This window comes from Pangasianodon hypophthalmus, chromosome 4 (assembly GCF_027358585.1).
Source record: "Pangasianodon hypophthalmus isolate fPanHyp1 chromosome 4, fPanHyp1.pri, whole genome shotgun sequence".
NCBI lineage: Eukaryota > Metazoa > Chordata > Actinopteri > Siluriformes > Pangasiidae > Pangasianodon > Pangasianodon hypophthalmus.
Genome location: NC_069713.1, coordinates 32,183,194 through 32,208,561, shown reverse-complemented (window position 1 = coordinate 32,208,561; position 25,368 = coordinate 32,183,194). Strand labels below are relative to the sequence as shown.

The window sequence follows — 25,368 nt, the reverse complement described above, 5'->3', positions numbered from 1 at the left end:
TCTAACGAATAAACCAAGAGAGCAGATAGAAGGTCAAACTCAGCATAAATGATCAATAAGTTAACACATGTTTGGCAAGACTTTGCGATGAATGAGTGACATTGGCGTGTTTATATACTAAGGAGTCAGAAAGTCCACATGAAGTGTTTGGCACTTAAACACTTCGTTAAAACTCTAGGGATCGCGATCTCAGCTGTCGAGGACAGTTTGATGGTTTCATGCAACCACAATATGTCGAGGTTCAACGTATTGTGTGTTTTGAGATGCTTTTCTCCTCATCACGGTTGTAAAGAGTGGTTATTTGAGTTACCATAGCCTTCCTGTCAGCATGAACCAGTCTGGCAGTTTGCTTCTGATCTCTCTCATCAACAAGACATTTCCACCCACAGAATTGCTGAATTTTTTTTTTTCTTCAACACACACTACAGTTTTCTACACTATACTGTACCAAGAGAGCTGCAGGTTTTGATCAGCTGATCTGGCACCAACAACTACGCCATGGTCAAAGTCAAGGGCTCTTGATTTTTCTTGTCTTCTTATTAGTAATAATAGTAAATTTTCCATTTTATCTTTATTTTCAGTTAGCTTTTAGACTAGCTTAATCAGAGACATTAATTTTTGGATTTTTTTTTTTTTGATAAAATGAAACTTGTGAACTTGTTGGAGATAAACAGAGTGGGTGGATAGGAGCAGAGTGACAGAAAGAGGAGAGTCATTAATGTCTTCTCGGAAAACATGATTACTGACAAAGTGTCACATTACCATACAAAATTCCACCATTATATCCATTATTTCCATTCAAAAGCTACTCAAAACCTTTTTTCCCAAATAAAACGTGTACTTTTATTTATAACTCAACCAGAGCCTACCACAGTGGCCTCAACTGATAAATTATCTGACTAGTTTGTCCCAACCGGAAGAATATTTTCACTCCATGTCTATTTACAACAGCGCAAAAATGCACAGGCTAATCTACAATACCACAGCTCATGTAAGGAATAATGCGTAAAACACTGCAGGCCATGCTATTAAAGAAAAATAACAAACGACAAGGTGGTGTGATGTAGCCCGATGCAAAGCAGAGTTACTTTTACCACCCTAAGCCACCACATCCAGAGGTGATTTATTCCTCTTATACCAGGGCAGTTTGCCAGCAATTACAATATTAATTGATTTATGAACGACATGTCATAATTTTTAACTATTTAGTTAGTTAGTTCCTGTTATCACTTATGTTATAGCAGCTATAAACAGTCGTTCCCTCACCAGCCTCTCTTTTTTTCCACTTTCTTGAAGTTAGTAAGACAAAACAAGCAAAAAAACATAGCGTGTTGCCTAGAAAATGCATGGTGGAAAACCTACTGAACTGACTTACAAAGTGCTGACAAAAGAGACTCCTTCCATAGATTTTAAATAACCATCTTTCCCACATCAACAATTATGTTTTCCTTTGTTAAAAATCAGCATTACAGTTTATGAGTAATCTTCTATATAGTGCTTCTGCCATTCAAGTCTTTTGAATGAGGTATATAGAAAAAAAACTTGAAACATGCCCATGTTCTTTTCAACACAAAGACTAATTTGATTTGATTTTTCTACAGCTGAGCGAAAGGTGCGAGTTGTCTACTGATGTGAAATTCCCAGCAGGAACACACTTGAGAATAAATCTCTGAATCCACAGCTGTCGTAAAATTATATTTATACACCTTTCATATTACACGTCTGAGTGAAAAGGCAACGATCTTGCTTGGCACCAACACACAAAACAATACATGTGCTGCTGTATGTGCGGTGATGTTTTCACCTGAAAATCAATCAAATGTCAGCGTAATGGCTGGGATAGAATCGGGATCAGTGTTAGCTGTGACTGCAAACACGTAGTGTGTGGCTTTTAAATCAAGTCAACTGTGGAATGTTAGATTTTATTTGTGCTTTTATATTGTTGTGACATTAGCTTCACACCTCTCCAACATCCCCTCCAGAAAAAAAAGAGAGTGTGTGAGTGAGAAAGTGGGAGTGAATATATTCAGTTCAACAAACCAGATTGTAGCATGTGGAAGCACTGCGGCGTATCACATACCTGAACTCCTATTAGGCAGTAGATATGTCATGGGTAGATATGTCAAGGGCTGATTAAGACCCCGTCCTCCAGCTCAAGCTGATCTACAACTCCTTGATCTCGCCGACTGAATCCTTCTGGACTATATAGATGTGTATCTCGAGATGAACTATGACAGCGAACGCTCCAGTTTGAGTTAGAACATTTAGATGCCACTATCTATATATATCTGCATTGGTTTAGTGTCCAAATATCCATATCTATATGTATTTGGATTCAAACCCAAAGTGGGAGTGGCCTGAATTGGAAGGTAAAATTAAATAAGAACCCCAACACCACTTCCTGGAAACACCGGAAAACAGATATGATCTCTGGAGCTCAGCCAGAGTGACCATCAGGTTCTTGGTCACCTCTTACCAAGGCTCTTCTCCCCCATTTGCTCAGTTTGGCCAGCTCTAGGAAGAGTCCTGGTTGTTTCAAACGTCTTCCGTTTAAGACTTATGGAGACTGCTGTGCTCTTGGGAACCTTCAATGCAGCAGAAATTTTTGTAGACTTCCCCAGATCTGTGCCTCAACACAATCCTGTCTCTGAGCTCTGCAAGCAGTTCCTTTCACCTCATGGCTTGGTTTTTGCTCCGATATGCATTTTCAGCTGTTAGACCTTATGTAGACATGTGTGTGCCTTTCCAAATCATGTCCAATCAATTGAATTTGTCACAGGTGGACTCCAATCAAAGTGTAGAAACATCTCAGAGATGATCCAGAGAAATGGGATGCACCTGAGCTAAATTTCAAGTGTCACAGCAAAAGGTTTGAATACTTATGTCATTGTGATTATATATATATATATATATATATATATATATATATATATATATATATATATATATATATATATATTTTTTTTTTAACAACTTGAAATTAAACAAAATTGCTCTTTGGGTTGATTTAACAAGCCTGGATTGCCAGATCTTTCAGGAAGCCTCCCTGTGGGTGGCAGGCAGCAGGTGTAGGAAGAATGCTTCATTTAAAAACTGGCAAATAAATCCAAAACATAAGGCAAGGTCTTAGTCACAAAACAGGAAAAGGGTCAGTTGATGCACAAATAAACTGAATCAAAAATCGGAAAACCAGATCAATAACCAGGATAATCAAAAACACACAAGATATAAGGCTTGGTGATGTCAGGCAAAAAGACACTGAGTGGATACTTCATAAAGAACTCTGAGTTTGTGTGAGTTTATATAGGAGTGTTCATGATTGTGGTTCAGATGTGTTTGATTAGTGTGATGGTGATTGAGAACGTCACAGAGTTTGGGTGTGTGTTGGTTTTTGTAGTTCATGGCGGCCATCTTTGTAGGCCGCGATGGCGTTGATGTAACAGTAAGATGGTTTGAAATGCAAAACATATAACAAATGTGTATGTGTGTCCACTTCCTCTTTCCCAAAAAACACTCAACATCGTCTGCATTCAGCTAATTATAATGATAACGAGCATTGGTCAGGAATTTGGTTTGTTTAATCATAAATCAAGAACGAGACAGTGACAGAAAGTTCTGGAAAGTATACAAGAGAGAGACAGAAAGCAAAAGAGGTGACAAGAGGGGAAGAGAGTGAAACATGACGTCAGGACAAGGTGCTCTTGTCGAAATAAATGTAAAACTTTTTAAAGCTTCAGTGCATCTGTCCATCAACCTGAAAGTATCCCATTCTTGGTGAGAACTATGATTAGTTCAAATGTCAGGACAAAATACCCTCAGTACATCCTGGTGCACTTAGTACTCTCCTGTCAAGCCTGTCTATCAAAGAAAACAAAAACATCCGTATAAGGTTTCATTTTTAGTATCCACAAAATGTCTTGTGGCAGATTACTTGTGAGTTTTGCGTTCTAGTTTGCTCCACATCATTTTTATTTTACCATCAATAAGACCTTGTAATATGATGCATTTCTCAACCTTTGTATGTAGTTTCATTGCTGCGATATTGATACTAGCTTTTAGCCTTCCATCTGAGTACAACCGAGATAGGAAAGAAAGAGAAGGACTGGAAGGAGCGCAATTTCCCCAAAGGTAGAGTAAACATGATGTAAATAGACTACACACAAGTTCATCCAATTGTGGTCTCGTAACCACATGGCCCTGTGGCTGCACAGAGGCATGGAGGAAGAAAGCATGACAAAAGACAAATTTCTGTCTCGATGCTTATTTTGAAGCAAGATTCGAGTGATGGTGTGCAGACAGATGGAGATTTAAGAAAGAATCCCAGCACTCTTACCAGCTCCAACGCAAAGAGCTGAGCAAGTGTGTGTGTGTCTGTGAGATTTCACATGTGATTGAAATTTCCAAGCATGCAACCAGAGATTAGTCATGATGAATCGCCCCCGCTATATCTAGGGGCGTTTTAAACAGAACACTGCAGTAAGCCCAAATTTCAGCCTTCTTCCTCTTATTCTCTTCATGCTCATCTCCCTCTCTCACCCTCTCTGCCTTCATCTTTCCTCTCCTTCATCACCATCAACATTCCCTCTCTCTTTCTCAGCGATAAAAGCATGGATCCATTAGTGCCTCTCTTCCTCTCTCTCTCTCTCTCTCTCTCTCACACACACACACACACTTTCTCTCTGCGATAAGAGCATGGCCCCATTAGTGCCTTTCTCTCTCTCTCTCTCTTTCTCCCTCTCTCATGCTATAGGGATTATAGAAACACACAAAGAGGGAAAAAGAGGGTCACTATGTACTTAAATTTAAAGGAGGGTGGGGAGAGAGATTTAAGTGTGTGATCTTGTGTTATGTGTTAGTTATATTTTTTCCAACACGTACTATACAGCGTGTAAGGTTTAATTTAAGTATGTTGAGAACTCACAATCGTATCAAAGTCAATTCCATCAGCCAGATCTCACTGGGAACACAGAGAGACATGGGTACATTACAATACCATACATGGGTACATTAATGAATGCATGTATTGATCAGAACATCTTGCAGCCCTTTAAAAATGCCTCTGAAAGTGCCAGTTCTGAGGAATAGTTCTGCTTCAGTGGAGTTCAGTGATGTTAGAAGTGCTTATAAATTCAAGAAATGAGAGTCAAACAATGTTAGAGCAAAATCTATAGTCTCTTTCATTTCTATTCATTGTGCTTTAACAGACTGTGTCAAAGATACTGGATTCTGGATACCTTGCCAAATCTGACTGTGCATGAAAGCATGAAAATATCATTACTTATAACGCCATTCACATCATCAGGAGATTAATGTGTCTATTGAGGTCTCTTTCTAAGCTAGTTGACTGGAAACCTTTTTTTGTTACTCCTAATTGACCTAGAATCAAAGAAGCAAACAAAGAGAATCATCAGCATGTCAGGAGGACCTGACAGACCTTAGGACTCTTGACAGTGTCTACCCTACATCATTGCACAGTTCCAGTAGGGGTGTCACTCTATATGAGGCTAACTGTAGATGGGCCCACCTGTGGAGCTTGAGAGCTGTCCAACCTCATGCCACCTGGATGATTAATGTACCTGAATGTCAGAACAGTCAGAATTCTAGCTGGTTGATATCTTCTAATTTCACACAGCCACACAACACCTGTGCCCCTGTGGCCACCCAGCTAATGAGGGAAGTGTCCATTGTGATTGTCACAGAGCAGGGCACGGTTCTCATATGGTGCCTTTTTGTTGAAAGACCTTGTGCCTCCAAGAAGCTAGAGCCTGTCCCCAACTCTATTGCACCTCTGTTCAAATGGGAACAAATTCCTTGAGTCAGAATGGCAATCTTGTTGATGTCTGATATCGACAAAGCTCTGAGGTCTCAAAATGGTGGGGGCCAAGAGCAAAACTGGACCATGTATCTCTGAGATACTGTTTTCAAGATCAACTTAATTGATATTGTGGCTGACCAATGGGACCAATGTTTTCAGGTGTAAATCACCTCACTGCACACCAACCTATCTATCCAGCATCTCCTATAAAGGTAGCAATAAACCCAACACACTTTTAATAAAAGGTCTGCCTGATTTTCTTTAATTCTTTCAAAAGAACCTAAACCTCCGATTGCCTGCATTAATAGTTAAGTCACAGCTTTGCTCCCTGTAGGCCTATGTGTAGTAATCATGCTCTCTTTATCCAGCACCTACATAACTCCTTAAAGCCGGTGACCCTGCCCTTGCTGCTTACATAGTACATAGTTATACATTCTCTCATATCTGGTCAGGTCGGCCTATCCTGATCCTGAGCTACAGTCTGTGTGGAGTTTCACATGATCCCCCTGTGTCCATGTGGGTTTCCTTTTGGTTCTCGGTCTTCCTTCCTTCCACCACACAAAAACATGCCAGTAGGCAGACTGGAGGCAAATTGCCCCTAGGTATGGATGTGTATTTAATGGACTGGAGTCCCATCCAAGGTGTATTCCCACCTCACACACCAGTGTTCCTGGGAATGGCTCTGGTTCCACACAATCCTGACCAGGATAAAGCAGTTACTGAAGATGAATGAATGAATGAATGAATCAATGAATGAGTGCTGTAACCAATTCTGCCCTTTTCATCTTTACAGTATTGCCCATCTCTCCCCCTGTGCTGAAAGAATGGTTCAGGTGTTTATTACATCACAACTTGATTACTGTAACTCACTTTTTTCCAGTCTTTTTCTCAAGTCCCTTTACAATCTCCATTCATTCACTGATCTTCACTAACCACTTTATCCTGATCAGCATCTCGGTGGATTTGGAGCCTATTCTGCGAGGAAAACACATTCATTTACTAGGGGCAATTTAGGGTAGCCGATCTACCTACTGACATGTTTTGTGAGGGTGGGAGGAAACCCGCCATCAGAGGAAATCCCACACAGACACAGAGACCAAAGAGAGACCATCATACACTCTGCAAATACAGTAACCAAAACTCAGGATCAAACCAGAGACCCATTGAAAATTCAGCTACCTGATTACTCTAACCATATAACCTGTTATATTTATTTTTTCTCCCTTTTCTTCTTTTTTCTTTTGCTTCTTCTTATTAATGAGGCATTTGTACAGCTCTCTTTACAGAGGAGCACACAAAAAAACAGCACAAATAAGCAAAATGTGCAAACAGCAAAAACATCCTCAGTAAGTCAAAAAATCAGCCCCTAATGACCTTCGAAATCTCACAGCAGATGCTGCTCCCTAACACATACACATGTTCTTGTTAGCGCATAGTTGGTATTTGCACACACAAAAACTGAACTGCCTGTTTATTAGGTTTATCAGGTACACACACAAACTATATAAACAGAGTATACCATATGAGGTAACACAAGCATTAGGGCACTGAATTCCATAGTTGAGGGTCTTTGTAGAAAAAAGCTCTCCCACCTGCTGTAGTCTTTATTATTCTAGGTACTAATAAAGAACCTGCACTTTTGATTGAAGCAGGCATGGCATGAGGTGCTGTGAGGTGAGACTATTTAGTGCTTTAAAGCTCATCGATGGTAAAATAAAAATGATATGAGGAAAACTAATACACACACATTTTAAAGACAGAAAGTCTTTAAACCTTCGAGACAGCAAGGCATTACAGTAGTCCAAACTAAAGCTAACAAAAGTATGAATTAATCTCTGGCTTGTTCATTGGAGATATTCAAAGATATCTGGATTTCTGTAAAGCTGCTTTCTGAAAATAAAATTTATTTTAATTGAATGGAACTTTAGATTGATAGATCCAGCATTTCTGTTAGTTCAAGGTCAAGTACAAGAGAAACAATTCTGATGAAAATTAAATCAAATATTAAAAAGTCATGGAGAGATGGAAATGAACAGTGATAATTATATTTTTCATTTCAAGACAACAAATCAATTAGGATTCAAGGATGTTCAACAATGATCACTTTCAAATATATGATTCATGAATTCATTCTTCCATTCATCCTTTTTCTTTCTCAAAGTTATTTGCAAATCTCCTTTACCAAAACTTGTTTTTTTTGTGGTCAGTGAGCCACCTTCTTACTTCTTATATTTTTATCATGTATGTACACACACTCACATAAAACCTCTGCTAATCCATTTGGGGCTAAAAGAAAAGCTGCACCTCAGGCAGGTATGTTTGAACTAAGGATTGTATTACAATAGGCCCTGAGTCTTAACCTGGATCAGAGATTGAGTAGAAAGAATAACAAAGCAGGAGTCAGAGCTGGGAGCTGCCAGTAATAAGAGCTCTACCATCTTCCCCTTCATTTTCTCCCCCTCTTTCTCTCCATCTGCTTCTTTCCGTCTTTCCCCTAGCTCAGCTTTTTAGCTCTCTCCTCTACCCCTCCCTTCCCTGCTCTGTAGTATAAGATGATCCAGATAGAATGGTCAACAAGCTTGTGTAGAGCTGGTGTTGTAGTAATGAAAGGGAAAAAAGAGAAAGAGAATACTTGTCCTTGAGTTATTGTTGCTGGGCAAATGAATACAAAGTTGGTACAGAGGTGGGGCTATTCCTTTTTCATTTCAACACACACTTACGCACATAAAATGCCTTTTTTTTGTTAAGGTGCAGAAGACTGTAGAGATTAGAGGAGATTTCAGTGAGACTGAATGAGATTTAGATATGATGTTATACACGTTCAATTGTTTCCCTTGCAGCTGCACAGAGAACTAATGTTATTCAGCCAGGTCATTTAGCATGAGACCATATTACCCCGATAGCAGATACTAAGCAACCTTTGCCTTGACCATATGAATAATAGCTCTAGCTTACTGATACACAATCAAAACAAAGTCATAATTACCTTCCCCACAGCACTTTTGGTCTGTTTATCCTGCATATCATGGGAACTGGCATTATTTTATTAATTCAGCAGCTTAAAGTAGTAAATTAAAAGTGTGATAAAATAGCTTACATCTGGCACACACATTAGAATTTCATGACCTGGATTTGGTGTCTCGTGGCTTCATTAAATTGTGCGCTCAATTAATTGTCAGCACACAAAAATTTTAATTAAAAATAGGATGCACTGGATCAAGTGCTATTTTATAGTCTGCTGTATAATGAGGGCAGAAGCCATATTGTTAAATTAAACCACATTTGCAGTAATTAATGTGATAATTACAACAAGGACTATTCATGCAGCAGCATGTTGACAATATACTAGACTCCTTTTGGATGATTTTGTCATCCATATATCTTCATATTAGTCTTGTTTTAGTCTTCATTTTTTCCTGGTAAATTGTGTCTTCCTTTTACATTACATAATATTACATTTGACAGTAAAGCAAAAAAAAAAAAAAAGCTTTTTCCTTCTTCAGTCGGCATTTCCCCCTGATTTTTCGGCTTAAATGCAAGTGCTTGTGTTTAAAAGTGGGGGTGTAGACTACTGAAAACTCCATCTCTGATGCTTCTCGAGAAGAGTCTTTCTACTTTTGTTTTAGACAAATGATCTGAGAGAATCAGTGGAAAGCTGTCCAGCAGAGCTGATATACTGCTAAAATGTAAGAAAGATAAAAAAGAGACTTTTTTTTAGCAAGACGTACGGAGAGGGAGGCAAAGACAAGGAGGCAGAGAGAGAAAAGTGCGAGAAAGGCTATAAAAAAAAAAAGAGACGACAAAGTGGATGATGAAACTGGGAGCTTGGTTTGTTCTCTCATTAATGATTCTGTGTTGCTAACGTGGTGTCTCTAAAGTCTTATTCGCCATGTGTCCCGGCCATCTGCAGCCCTTCTGCCACCTCTCTAAAGGTGTGACACTAATTCCAGCCCATAAACCATACGATGATCATTCAATTTCACCTGACAGGAGGGAGACGGGTGCCAAAAACACTGTGTGGTCTTCTGGAGATTACTTGTCTCAAAAGTTTCTAAAGAAATACTTTAGACATTCATACTTTATTCCTACATTTAAAGGCAAATAAATTACAATAAATGAATAAATGGTAACTACTTAGCTCTGTTGTAAGTAATTCAATGATGCACACTAGCTTTTGTTGTAGCTTTGACTAAAATTAATTCATCTATTCAGGATGGCTACACTGCACCTCGTCTCAGTTACACACGATTCTCACCTTCATTTTTCTTGTGCAGTATGAGCTTGAATGAGGAGCAGTATATGCCTGAGGAATGCCATTCAAGGCCAATATTCAAACACTTAAAATGTGCTGAAAGGATTAATTAAGTCGGCTCACAATGCATATTATAATACATCACAATACATAAAAATAAAATAAACTGCTATACAATAGGATGTGCTGAATAACCAGGAAGGAGGAAACCTTGGTTTAACCAAATTTGCAGTTATTAATGTGATACTTACAGCTAGGACTATTCATGGAGCGATATACTGCCAATACACTGGCCTTGTAATAGATGTTTATTTCAATGCTTGCCATCTTCTCTTTCATAGATTATCCTATTACTATTTTCTTTCATTACAAAAACACTATTCCTTCTTTAGTCTGCATTTTTATGCCGTAATCTTTTTGGCAAGTGCATGTGTTTAGAGGTGATGATCTAGAGGAAATTTAAAAAAAGACCTTGTCTTGGATGCTTAAGAAAAAACTGAGAGGTGTGAACTACAGGAAGGGAAGTCTGATCATCAGAATAGTGACTTATAGCATTATATTTTACTTTCCAGTTTAAATACTAATGTAACTGTTGGACTTCAGTCACCAAGTCTGAATACAGTGCATAGTAAATATGTAGCACAGTCTGAGGAAAAGCTTACCAAAGAAGTCTTTATAGGGAGAGATATCATAGTTCTGTCATTTTATCCATCATCTATATTTCATTGTTCTGCTTTTAAACTGAGGCAGTACATTTTGGGCTCGGCGGGAGACGACAGAAAAGTGTAAGTGCTTCCCGAAGTGCTTTTATGCAGAAGAAAAAGTGCAACTCTTCTTTTCCTACAAGGGATAAAGGAATTTTTAGTAGGTCCGTGTGCATGGGATATATCACATCTTTGTTTGTTATTTCTATTGGTCATTTTACGTGCACACGCAGTCCGTAACAATGACTGACGTGTGACGATCAGACGAGATGAAAATCGCACAAATACTGTGTAAAACTAATTCACCACCTTTAAGTCACCTTAAACACAGTCTGGAATACCGGATGCTATAAAGCATTGGCACATACATCAATAACAATCCCACCAATCAGAGTTGAAGAAAGGTTTGTTTTCTGCTTCTGCGCCTGTGTGGGGGAAATCAAGAGGATTTTATTTTATTTTTTTGAATGCTTCAGTTTCTTCCCAACTAACAAATACGGCAGGTGGAAAGATTGATGATCTGTTGCGTTGCCACAAAGTAATGTCTCCTATAATGCTGAAATAATTGTGGATATTAAAAAATGGAAGTCAATGCCATCTCAGGAGCAGAATGGATTGAGAGTGGCAGTAATACAATAAAAGGGGCCGCTGCTGATGGAGGAAAAATTTCATTAACAATAATAAAGGATGGTCGTGACTGGATGGCTGAAACGCAGGCAGACAGATCATTCTTCAACGTGGCCTTATAATGTTGCCAAGTTCTTTTCTCTTTCTCTCTCTCTGTGTGTGTGTGTGTGTGTGTGTGTGTATGTGTTAATCACTTGCTAATAGTATAATATCACCTGCATTCACAATGTTCTATTGATTATTCACTGTATTTGCATGTTGTATGAATTTGAAAACAACATCATAATATAATTTAGCAAAATATCCATCATGAACAGGATAAAAGTCTTTACTGAAGATGAACGAATGAATGATCCTTATATAGCACTTTATAAACACTTCTTCTCTCTGAACGTAGAGGTCATAGTCACCAGAGTTTTAGCACAATCTCTAACAGCTACTTCCTGTTCACTTCCGATATTTAAATAACCCAAGTTCCTAGTTTCATTGCGAAGTCTTGCCATACTTACAGTTTTGTTTTTGTCTGACTACATGGCCATGTTTTGATTACTTCTGTGTTTTTCTTGGTTTATGCTTTGGATTACCCTTTGGTCATGTTTTCTGTTGCTGATTATGTTTTGAACTTTTTTTGGATTTGGATAATGAGTTCACGCTTTGCACATGGAACGCCACCTCTGCATTTCCCATGTTACAATATCCTTTGATATCCTGAGCCATCTACATTATTGATTGTTTGCTCAGGAATCCTCAGAATGTGTTTCTCACAAAGAAGTCAAGGCAACACTCATCATTTTACACATTATAAATTGTTACATATAAAATACTCTGCTATTCAAGGTTGTGTTTTTGTCTCCCCAAAGTTAAACAAACACAATGCATATTCAGGGACCAAAAAAGCCCTCAAATCTAATAGCCTATTATTAACCTTGATAAATTCCCATTTGGGAAACGTATACAAATACACATAAATAAGAGTTTTTTTATTTTTTTCCGAGACTGGTTGCGAGTTGAGGTGTGCTTTGGGACTGGTATGCTGCATAAGCAGGAGGATTTTATTTTCATGCAGTCAGATAAGAAGCTCACAGTACAAACAATCTGAGTCAACAACACTGTAGCTAGCGTCAGGACAATATTTAATACATAAAAAGAGGACTTGAGGAAAAATAAATAAAAAAATACTTCGTCTAGGAGGAACAAAATGATGACACATGATACATTTCTGCTTATTCAAGTCTTAACTAGGAAACTTTTTTTCTTAAAATGCTTTTGATATTTCTGATCTTTTATGTAACCTTAGACGTGAGTGGTTTATAAGAGAGCTTTCATATCTATTACCCTGTTTGCCTCATCGGAATTAGAATAAAATCGATTTGTTTTTACACGGTCTGGAATTAAATGACGAAAAAAAAAGAAGATGCTGACGACTGGCTTGTGGAAAGGAGTAGAGATATAACTGCAAAAGTGTTTCATTTTCAGAACAAACGAATCAACAAACCAACCAACTAACAAACAAAAAACAAACACAAACAAGCAAGCAAAACAAACAAACAAAAAAATCAGTATTTGTTTGTGGTCTTCCGAGATTATCGAGAACACTGAACTTTTTCAGCACTCCAGCGCTGACCTCTGCCGCTGTTTTTCCTATCTTGCATGTCAATTTATCCAGCTCACACGAATGAATAAATAAATAAAATAAAATGGATGAATAAATAAAAGAAACTATGTAGTGTGTTACATATTTTAACTGCACTTTCTGCAGGAGGGTCAAATCAGAGTTGAACTGCATCCTCACTGCAACTGAACTGCTATTTATTTGGAAAGAGACCAACCCACATCCTAAAGAAGGTCTTAAAGCCTTTCTTTTGTCTGAACCTGCCCAAACGGACCTTGTTGAGAAGTAAACACACCAAGAAAACCGTACGAACAAACTGGAAATCAAAGACCAATATCAATCTCATACGTTGGAACGACTCTCTGCCTCAGTGAAAAATAAAAACCAGTGAATTCAACTCTATTCGGACACCATCATCATTTCATCACCTGCGTAAAGAAGTGATTCACGTCACAATAGCGAACAAGAGATTTTCTACAACTACACCACATAACCAAATATAACTAGTTAACTAGTTATACACGCACCATACACAGAAAATCGAAAGATGGTGTTGGACATTAATTACACACAATCCATTGTTCCTTTCTTTCTTTCTTTCTTTCTTTCTTTCCCGTCATAATATGCATCACGTCCATTTTACATCTACTGTTGCATCTGTGTCACGTTTATTCTCACGTCTACCGTTATATCTGTTACCCCTACACTCACCGCTCCTCCATATTACCCTTCATTTATTTACTATCTCCCCCTCTTTAAGAGGACATAGGTGATTAAATATCTGTCAATATCCATAAATGGTGGCAGGCCAACAGAAAAGAGAGAGAGAGTAAGAGAAGTAAACACAACAAGGATTGATTCAAAGGAAATAAACGCTACATATATGACGCTTAAATGAAGGATAGGAAGCAACATCCTTAAATGAAGGTTGTACAACACTCTAATCTAATCACAATCAGCACCATCTAATGCTAACCTTAGCCTTTATTTTTCCTCTAGCCACCAAAATGACCTTGATAACATGCAGATAAACATTTCTGCTCCATCCAATAAGCAGCCAAACAGCTTATAATCTACAAAAGACAGCCTTGCCTGTTAAAAGGTTCAGCTTTTTTTTTTATTTCATATCAAATAATTAATGCACAAATCTGATTTAAATGCATATCCAGGCACTGAAGTGCAGAAACATCGCTCCGAGTGATGAAACTCACCCTGTTATCTGCTGAGCTGGTGGAAATTAATGAACTTTGAAGAAGTGGAAGTTCACTCCAGACTCGGAGATGTAACTTTGGAATAGAGTATGTAATGGCAGGGTACTCTACAATCTATCTTTATTAGAGAAGAGAGGTAAAGAGTGAGCGAAATGATACATATGTGTTAGCAAAAACACACAAAAAAAGTATGTAAAATGTATTTATATAGCGCTTCAGAATATATATATTAAAAAAACAATAAAAGAGTGTGAACGTAAACAAGAATAACAACACATTACAACATAACACACAGAAATAAAATAAGACATAGCAAAAAAGGAAAAAAAAGCACATCACCCAGTATAAGCTCGGTGAAAGCCAGCTTGTAAAAATGAGTTCTTTACAGTTTCTTAAAACCTGATTCAGAGTGTGCCGAAGATCTGTCCAAAGTCTAGGCACTAAAACAGCAAGCGCTCCATCTCCTTTAGTTTTTAATTTAGACCTTGGGGTGATCAACGAGTTTTGATTCGATGATGGTAGAGTCCTCGTTGGTCTGTTTGGAATCAATAATTCAGTAATACAAGAAGGTGCTTGCCCATGCGATGCTTTGTAGAGGTAATAAGTAGAATTTTAAAACTGAGGATAAAACAAGCTACACTCTCCTTTTTTTAAATTATTATTATTATTATGGAGGAGTTTTCCACTAATGCCATTCTCAGAAGGTTGATGTTGATGTAGAACAGCAGCTCTGACAATAGTACCAGATTTTTATTAATGGTACGTTTTGAGAACATGGGCTCCAGACTTCAGGCCGTCATTGACTGCAAAGGATTTTCATCCAAGTATTAAAATTATGGTTATATTTACAATTATGTGACTTTGTCCAAATACTTTTGAGCCCCTGAAAATGGAGGTACTTTGTTGAAAATGGGTGTAACTCTAAATGGAAAATGCCATATTTTTGTGGAACGTCTTAAAATAAAGCTGAAAGTCTACACTTCCATCACGTCTTGATTGTTTTATTTCAAATCCATTGTTTTGGTGTATGAAGGCAAAATCACAAAAACCTGATTGTATTTATTTAACATTTATGGAAGGAGTCTCCAGTGTCAGCACTTTGTATCAGCAGTGTTGTTTCTGTCTAATTTACGAGAGAGACAAAACAAGGCCGGTGAGGGAACGACTCTCTATAGCTGCTGTAACGTAAGTGATAACAGAAACTAACTTGTTTTTGAGGACATTCCAAAGCATGAAATCTAACTATAACCTGATCAAATGTATGACGTGCCATTCTTTTGGAAATGAACCATGTAATTTGTTGTATAAGAAGAATAAACCTGCTTCAAGGTTCGGCTGCGTCACACCACCTCGTGGTTGATGATTTTCCCATAGCAGCAAAACCCTGTTGTGATTTATTCCTGATATAAACGACAATCACAAACGTGTTGTTTAGTATAATACACTGTATATTCTGTATATTACCATAACGCTTATAAATCACTAACACTGACTGATCTATGGAGCGGATGAAGTAAACAGCCGCCAACTATTTTCCCTTTCCAGTTTGCATTTATTAATACATTTACGTAGCGTGACTTTTTTTATGCTAACGCCTAGAATCTATAAGAACCCTTATAATTAGAACTTAGATTATATCATGGTTAGTAGGACTGTAGGATTTCAGCTAGCACCTCTACCCTCGAAAGGCAGCTCCGCTTCTGCTTTGTGGTGATTAGGCTAGAATAACCTCACTAAAAATAAAATCACAGGGAATGCTTATTACTTTGAAATTGCTACTTAATTGAAGTATTCTGGATCAATCATATGTCCAGGAATTGTATGGAACACAGTAGGTTTAATTCATTTTAATGAAGCTCAAGCACCATAATTAAGTCTGGCAGTAGTGGCCTGGATAGCAGAGAGTAGCGTTTCTGCGTTTATTGTAAGCGTTCTCGATAGAGAGAGAGAGAGAGAGAGAGAGAGAGAGAGAGAGAGAGACTGTCTGCTGTGAGCTTACTTGTTCAGTGATCAGACAATGATACAGCTGCTCAGAACGCTCTCTATGGTCAAATATAGTAATGACTGGCAGTAGGATGCTTGCTTTCTTCAATATCCACAGGAAATGAGGACACTGCTGGGAGTTTTGGCCAGGAAGCTGGTGTCGAGGTCCAGGCACGGTCCTCTGCCATGTGCACATTCATGTTCCGCGGTCATAATGATGTGGTGTGGAAGGGAAACCAAGATGCAAGCCGAAACAGGATTGTTTTTTGAATTTTATGGGATTTTAAATGTGATTGTAATGAGTCCAATGATACCACAGTGCCTAGTTTTCCAAACAGGGAAATATGCCCTTATTTCTTGGTGGTCCCAGTGACTGTAGCTGAATTCCCAATAAAGAAATCCTATTAAAAACCATTTGGCTTTTCAAAAGACTAATTTTTGGTTAAAGTTCCTTTAATGGTCACACAAAATGTGTGCATGTGGTATGGGTTTAGCTTCTTGAGACACTTTCAGATTAGGTGATTTTCCCACTGCTGAACAGTGTCTGAAGGTGATTTGCATTTTGTCACAATCCAGTGTGAAAAGAAGATAAGGGACTTCTAAAAAGCAGCTTCTTTTTTTTACATGCGATTATCAGAAATGACACATTTTAATTGAAACCAGCAGGCCCGGATGGAAAGAGGAAAAAAACGATGGTGGGTTTATACACAGTTTCCAAAGCAAAAGAAACATCATGCTGCTTTATATTTCACACTCCATACTATTGGCCACTTCTTAGAGCACAGGTGTCAACCTCGAAGACTCACAAGCCAAGCTAAAAGTGGCCCACTGCCTCATTGTCCGGAAAGAGGCCTAAATTCATGAAATCAGATATAGATCAAGAGCTTCAGCTAATGCTCACATCAAACATCACAATGGGGAAAAATGTGATCTCAGTCATCTTTGACCATGGTGTGGTTTGAGTATTTCGTAACCTGCTGATCTCCTGGGATTTTACGCACAACGGTATATAGAGTTTATACAAAATGGGGTGAAAAACAACAACAACAACAACAACAACAACAACAACAAAACCATCCATTGAGCAGCAGTTCTGCAGGTGGAAATGCCTTGTTTCTGAAAGAAGTCAGGGGAGAATGGCTAGACTGGTGTGAGGTGACAGGAAGGCTATTGTAACTCAAATCAATCCACTCTTTACAACCATGGTGAGCAGAAAAGCATCTCAGAATGCACAACATGTCAAACCCTGAGTCAGATGGGCTACAACAGCAGAAGAGCATATTGGGTTCTTCTCCTGTCAGCTGATGAATCTGAGGCTACACTGGGCACAGATTCACCGAAACTGGCCTTTTTAAAAAAAACAAAAACAAAACTATCGCCTGCGCAGTTTTGATGTTTATATAAATACATATACATATTTATAAGGAGGTTCTAGTGTATGATAGTATGAAGTATCATAACAAGATGGATTGAGCAGTGCATTTGCCTCCAGACCTGACATTTCAAAAATGAGTCATCTTCCTCACAGTCACAATAATGACAATAAATGCTTATTTGAATGATACCAGGCTGTTGTGAGAGTTCATATTTTTGTAGCCAATATCACAGAAAAAAAATGAGGGCTGCATAGTGTGTGTGGAAATAGGGACAGTTATTGCTGCCATGCAGTGGAGAAGCATGCCTTGTTTTATGGTTTACTGTAATTCAGTTGAAGTCTCTAAAGCAAAGAGAAGCAGTGGCATGCAATCACACCCAAAGTTTGGATTGTCTCTCTGTTGTTTATCTCCATAACTGCGAGATGCTAAATAACCCAGTGCTGACAAAACTCAAAACTCAAACCTGGTGACACGTGTTTTATCTTCTCTAGATTGGAAAGAGTTTCTGAGTGTCTTGAGATCTATATGTTGTGCTCATGCACAGCTGGAGCCACAGCTCCAGGACACGGATTGATTATATCATAATCCTGGTAGAAATGTACTTTTATTTCAGACCGAAAGTGTTTGTTGTCCTTGATCCTTAGGATTAAAACGAATTATTATGAATAGTGTTATGGATGCTGATATTTTGCATGGAGTACTATAAACATAATTTATTAGAAAAATTTCGTCCTGCTGAAATGATTTGTTGGTATGAAATGTTGGTAAAATTAGGCTTAGCACCAGTTTACACACAGTTTACACACAGTTGGTGCAACTGATGAAAAGATACAGGTCAAAAGCTTTACTTCATATTCATATCAAACTCCAGAACGGAGAAAATTCTTTCACCATGGCACGATTGTCAGTGCCAGTTGGGCTGCCATGGACCCAACCTTCCTTTTGTCAGGCTGGTGGTGGTTGTGTTATGATGTGGGGAATGTTTTCTTGGTACACACTGGTTCTCTTAATACCATTTGAGAATATTGTTGCTGACCATGGGCATCTTTTTATAGCCACAAATAAATATTCATTTTATAATGGCTACTTCCAGCTTGATAATGCGCCATGTCACAAAGTCATCTCCGACTGATTCCGTGAGCATGTCAACGAGTTCATTGTACTTCAGTAGCCTTCTCAGTCACCAGCTCTGAATCCAGTAGAGCACCTTTGGGTTTCTTGTTTCAAACTCAGTCAGCTTCTATCATCAAAAAAAAGGGCGCATAGAGAATTTTTTGGATCCTCGGCCCTATCTGTGCCAGAACACTGTGTACACTGTGAGTCATAAATCTTCCTCCGCGATTTCTAGACAAGCCAACTCAACTGACACCACAACCGGGCCGCTCAGTCAGCGCCACTCGGACAACCAAACAGAAATATAAACCTTTGCTGATTATCTTTTCCAATGGTGGTGTGACAGATCGCCTAGATAAGGAATAAAACTATTAAAAGAGTGCTGTTTTAGGAAATTAATCAGTGATGAGTTGGTGTCATGTGACCTGGCGCAAAGCGGAATTACTGATACCACCATAACGTTTAGAACAACATTTAATTTTGTGGAATGTGTGCAAAACTCGTTAGTTTCTGTCATCACTTATGTTATAGCAGCTCTAAACACTCGTTCTCTCACCTGCTTCTTCTTCTTCATCCTCTTGAAATGAATAAGAAAAAAAATGCAGCTTGTCATGTCACCAGTGTACTATTACTTACTGCAAATTGCTGACACTGGAGACTCCTTCCATAAATATTAAACAAACATCTCCTTACAGAAAACATCACCATATCAATGATTATGTTTTTCTTTGTTAGATAACAATTTGCACTTGTTTATTATAACTCTTAGATTATTGTGCAGCGCCTGGCGTACAAGTTCCTGTCAATGAGCGGTTACTATAGAAACAATAACATATTAGAACGAGCGCATTAACATGGACCCGTGATTTGAATTAGAGCCAGAACTACTGTCCGAGCTGTTTGTCCTTCGGAAGAAACAGAATGGAGAACTCAACATCGCTGTGGCGTGAAATAATTTGCTCCGGTGTGGTTTGTATCAGCAGAGTGTGCTGTAGTTTGCATTTTATAATCTTGATCCATTTTGAGGACCTGCCTCTCTAAAGGTCTCCACAAGGCCAGCAGAACAAAAAAAAAATACATAAATAATCAAATCACCTTGCATAAGTAAGACATTATGTCCTCTGATAATATAATTGCTCTGAGTGTTATTGTGTCAGCATGCCTGGTTCGAGGAAGAGTGTGTGTTAGTGTTAGAAAAGTGGAGGTGGAGGAGGAGGAGGAGGAGGAAAAATCCATGTTAGGGAGCGATAGCACAGAAACACAGAAAAAAAAAACACTCACAACTGACTTGCCATCTAACAAACTTGCTCCAGGATGTAAGACTAACAGATCTTTTTGCTTAATTAGCTGCTTTTTCAATAAGTTTCACTTTTTTTTTCTTGTCATGCACTTTATATTCACAGGTTTAATATTTCGTGTGCATTTCTCAACATCTCAGCATTCCCTCTGTGTCATTCTCCATGATTCTTCAATTTGTAGGTTTTTATTTGTATGCTTACAATATATTTTTTCATGAAAGACACTTTACCTGTGTTTAAAATGTCTTTTGCTTTTACTTTACGTACATATTGGGGATATCAGGGTGACACAAATGGCACCCCAATCGTGGAATCAGTCTTACGCATGAAAAACACATGCATGGTGTGAAAGGAAAGCAGAAGATCTAAAGGAGAACTTCCTTACTTAGCGAATGTAGCATTCACCTGGGAGCATCGTGGCGCAGGTGTTCAGACTGGGATATCAGCTCTAAACATGAGTAATGAGCACTCAGGGGGAGTGTGTGCAGGTAAACACGTACACACACGTACACACACGTACACACACACATACACTCCACTGCTTAGAAACAAGTGTGGAAAAAAGTGCATCTTTACAAAAACATAATGGAAAAATGGAAAAAAAAGGTCTTGTTAAAAAAAAAGGATCTTAATGACAGTGTTTTACGAGAGGATGGAGGGTCCAGGTGCCTAGGAAGCTACACCTGAAGAACTACAAGGAGGCACATTGTCCCAATCCAACTGAGCAGGTGGAGAGAAGACAAAGAGATCATAACTCTGCATCAGATGTACCCAGATTCTTTGCTCAAATTATCTTCATCATCTTGTTCAGGTAACCGTGTCGAAAATAAGCACCGTAAACCTTCAAGGTGGTCAGAGGGTTTGACGCAGACTTCATCAGAGGTGAAGGCCATGATTTCTTGGTTTTTTTTGTTTTTTTTACTTTGCTTTACCTTTTATTTAGTGCACAGTGTACACCCTGGCGAGCGAGGAGAAAGGAAGTGTGTGTATCTCAGTGCTCAGTGCTCGCAGAACACAGAAAAGTGCGACATTTTCGGCACCTAAGGACGCTTTTTGTATAAGCGAGACATGATATCTGTCTGTGAGACACACTGCCTCGCCCTCCAAATGCTTTCAAGCAGCGCAGCTTAACAGTCGCGTTTCTAGGTACAATGAGTGTGGTATTATCGTAAGATATTACATTCAGTCATGTTCATACAGTATGAGGGAATATTAGTGACTAGTCCTGGTATGATTTGCATGAAATAAATCAAGAAATGAAAAACATAATGGGGGCTGAGCACAAGCCTGGTACATTTCCTCACCTAAGTGTCTCCTCTGGTAAAAGCTGATGTATGTTTTAAACTACTAGTAAGGTGTTTCCTTGCTGTCTGAGTCTCAACCGTGTGTGTGTGTGTGTGTGCGTGTGTGTGTGTGTGTATGCACTCAACAGAGAATTGCTTGCAGTCAGCATAGTGAATTTTCACCTTGTATTGTGAAATGTACTGCAGCAGTGCTACTCTACATCCAGGACTTCAAGTCTGATCCACTCAGCACAACACTGAGACCCTGTCCATGCATATATGGATATATATTTTTTTCATTTAAAAACTGATTTTAAAAAAATCCCTGCAAGGTAATCCCCTGGGGAAAGCATGCTATATAAGAAATACTATATAAAGATGGGTTTGATTTTCATTAGTAACACAAAGCCAACATGCCACACTGAAAAGCAGAAGAATGAAAGTGCTGAATGAGTATCTCAGGTGAATGTTATTCACCGTTAAAAAGCAATCCACGCCGCTGCATTGTATTTCACCCTGCGATTCCATTGATGTGAAATAAACTGTACATAAGATATTGCTTCCCATTAGTGACACACAGAAAACGCTACACACTGAAAAGCAAAACCATGAACCACCTTGTAATACAGTCGCTGTCCAATCACAGCCCTCAGCCATACACGGGGGCGTGGCTGTAATCGGAGAACAGAAGAAGGTCCTGGAAGCATCATTTTCGGTATGAAAAAAGCGCACTTTAAAGATACAGGCTCATTGTTTCTTCGTTCCTTCTGCACTGACTCCTTAATCATCAGGCTTTTTCAGAATTATTCCGAAAAGATGATAAAAGGGTTAAAAAGACGTAGAGCTCACAGCAGGACCTAGGAGTTAAAATCTCTCCCAGATACACCTCTGTGACGTGGTATAACCTGGAATAAAAATAGAAGGATTATGATTTGCTACTCCTGCCAGTTTTTTGACTTGCTTAATAAAGCTACAGATCAAACTCGTATTCAATACGAGCGCGTTTAAAATGGAGAACTCCTACAGGGATTTGTGGAACAGTTTAATGCAACCTTTTAGATTCAACAAGAAAAGTGGGTTCTCTCTCTCTCTCTCTCTCTCTCTCTCAAACACACACTCACACACACACACACACAAACACACACACATATTGCCAAAGGTCACAGTGAATAATGCAGTCTTCTACCTCCATCCAAAATATCACAACCTAATCCGAACAGTTTAGGTCATCCAAACATTTTAGATCTTTCAGCTCTGAATTCACCAAATCACACACACACACACACACACACACACACACTCTCATGGAAGTGATGCTCGAAAGCCATTTTGGTGTGAACTGACATGAGAAGTGAAGGTCAGAGGAACACATACTGAAAGGTTGCTGGCCTCGGGATTAGAATTAGCTGACCCACATAGCTAAGCAAAGCAGAAGCGCTACATGGATGGTATCTGCTCATGAGAAGTTGCAGTGCTGTAGGTATAAGGATGGTTCTATAAAATGAACACAATACATTTCATAGTGTAGGGAATCCTATAACGTTGCTTTCTGACAAGACACACACACAAACACACACATATGCACTGGCTCTCGGCTTGCCTGGGTTGATTAATCCTCCAATGCTCCATTGAATACATTATGAAAACACACTATTCAAGTTTTAGCCCTTTGTGAGGACCAAATGTCCTCATAATGATAGAAGATTTTATTTCAAAAGAGACAAAATATTTTATTTGAGGTTTAAACTAGGGTTAGGTTTTTAGGTTAGACATATTGCCAAAGGAAGGTCCTTAGACAGGCCTGGACAACTCATCAATTTATAATCTAGCCCACTAAACAAGTAAAAGCTCTAGTAGTGGCATGTTTTGGTTGTCTGGAAACTGGCTAGGCTAACATGTGGTAGTTAGTGTAATATAATAACGTATGGCAAGCTAGTCAGTTAATTAAGTGTGTTAATACAGAATAAAGGAAAAACCAAATGAGTATATAATCAATCGTGTTTTCGCCCTCAAAAACAAACACGTCAGCAAATCGTTGGCCAATGTCTCAGCTTCGAAATGTGTTCTGTCCTCGAATTGTACGGAAAAGTTATAACTGGAGTTTGGCTAGAATTTGTCAGTATGTTTAACCACAAGATGTAGGAAGACGGAGAGTTATACGTCACAGCTCTGTGAATCATGTTAAATTTAAACATAGCTATAGCTACGTACCAAATGAAAGCTTTTCTTGTGCAAAATTCAGTAGATATTCAAGAGTTTAATTGTCGTCGTCTTGGAGGGAAGCTAAGAGTCGCTGTTCCATGCGTGACACCATGTTCCAGGTGATTTTTTTTAAATTTATTTTGGTTGTTTTTGGTTGTCTTGTCCTCCGGGCAACTACAAATAAAATACCAACAGCCTGGACACAAAATCTGCCTGTCTCTGGTGTCTGAGTTACTGATATCTTCACCCCTGGTATGTGTCTGTGTTCATGTGGGTTAATGAAAGTGTAGCTGAGCATGCAGTGTTATTCCTGCACAGACTGGACCGACCTGACCTGTGGGAGAAGCTGGGCCAGAAATGATAGAGGCAGGACCAAGCTGTCCTACCTTTTTCTTCACTTTGACAACCTCTTTCCTTTCTGCACATTCTCTCTGCCTTCCTGTCTTTCTCTCTTCTCCTCCTGCACTCACTGCGGCTCAGTATTAGTGAAGCTAATGAATCCGGATGCTGGATAAGTAAGAAATAATACCGTTTTTTTTTTTACTGAAAATAATGACGAGGCAACGCTAATGAACTTGATCAGATGCAAGAATTCAACATCCTTGCGGTATAATTAGTGTTAAATTCAGCTGAACATCTGCAAAACACTTATGTGATAGATATGAAAAGAAGAGATGCTTCATGAAACAAACAAACAAAAAAAAACAGAGAGAAAAATACAGATGTGCAGCAGAATTGAGCAAATGAAAGCAACATATCACCAGCATTCACTCGACAAACGACCCCCTTTCTAACCAGGCCATCGAATCGCTCCCATAACAACAACGGCCACGCAGAGGAGAATGCCTTTTCTAACACCTTTGTCTCCAAGTCAAAGAACAAAACCTTAAATTATGCAGCTTCTTCAGATAAGACAACACGATTTATTCGGCTTAACTAATGCTCGGCTTTCGATGAAAGGTCCATTGTAAATCTCGCCCTCTTTTACACTCGTGCACTTGTGTCTCGCTGTGTTCTTTACGAGTCTCTTCTTTCTATTTCTTCCCCTGTTTATAGATCAGGGATGCAGTATTCAAAGAATCTCTCTGCTTCTTAGACACACTTCTTTTTTTGTCAGAAGTGTTTTTTTTAGAAGAAAAATAGCAACATATAAGACAGAGAGATGCCGTAGAAAACTAAAACACACACCAAACACACACCAAATAAATAAATAAATAAATAAATAACTAAATAAATTGCTGCTAGTGTTAATCTACTCAGCAACTATGCAGATAAAAAAAGAAATTAATTAATTAACAATATAAAAAAAAGCAATAATGTTTTTTATTATATTAGTCCATCACTCTTGTATAAAAATGTATAAACTTATTACAAAATCGTCCTAGCATATTAGGCTTAAATTGATTTCAAATTAATTTCACGGATATTAAAATTACAATATGAAAAACAATTCCTTTATCAGCTCCTGTTTGTACTGAATTAGAATTTATTGAATACTAATCTTCTCATTATTGTATTACAGTGAAATTTGTTATTGAGCTTCATTTCTGCATCTATTATCCATGCAAAAAATCTATGCAATTGTTTTTTTTTTTTAATTCTTGACCAAATAGACATAACACTAAGGCCCTAATTTATGAAAGGTTTGTATGTGTAAACCTTTGCACCTTCCACCTGAGCAAAATAATACTTCCATTTTGCAGAGTTTGCTTCATGAATATGCAATATGCTTTATGTTTCTATTTAAAGATAGTAAATACGGGGCATTGTCAATGCAACATGATTAACTTTGTATCTGTGATGCAATTCCCTAAGCCTTAACGTCACTTTTGATAAAGCCATTGCATTCACACATGAATACATCTGAAGGGCATGTATTAAATTTGCAAAAT

General features: G+C 38.4%; 1 protein-coding gene across 2 annotated transcripts in view; it reads right to left on the bottom strand.

Annotated features, from left to right (window-relative positions):
• Positions 1-25,368, bottom strand: part of clstn2a (calsyntenin 2a) — an 83,481-nt gene that overhangs the window by 53,840 nt on the left and 4,273 nt on the right. The gene's annotated exons all lie outside the window — the stretch shown is intronic.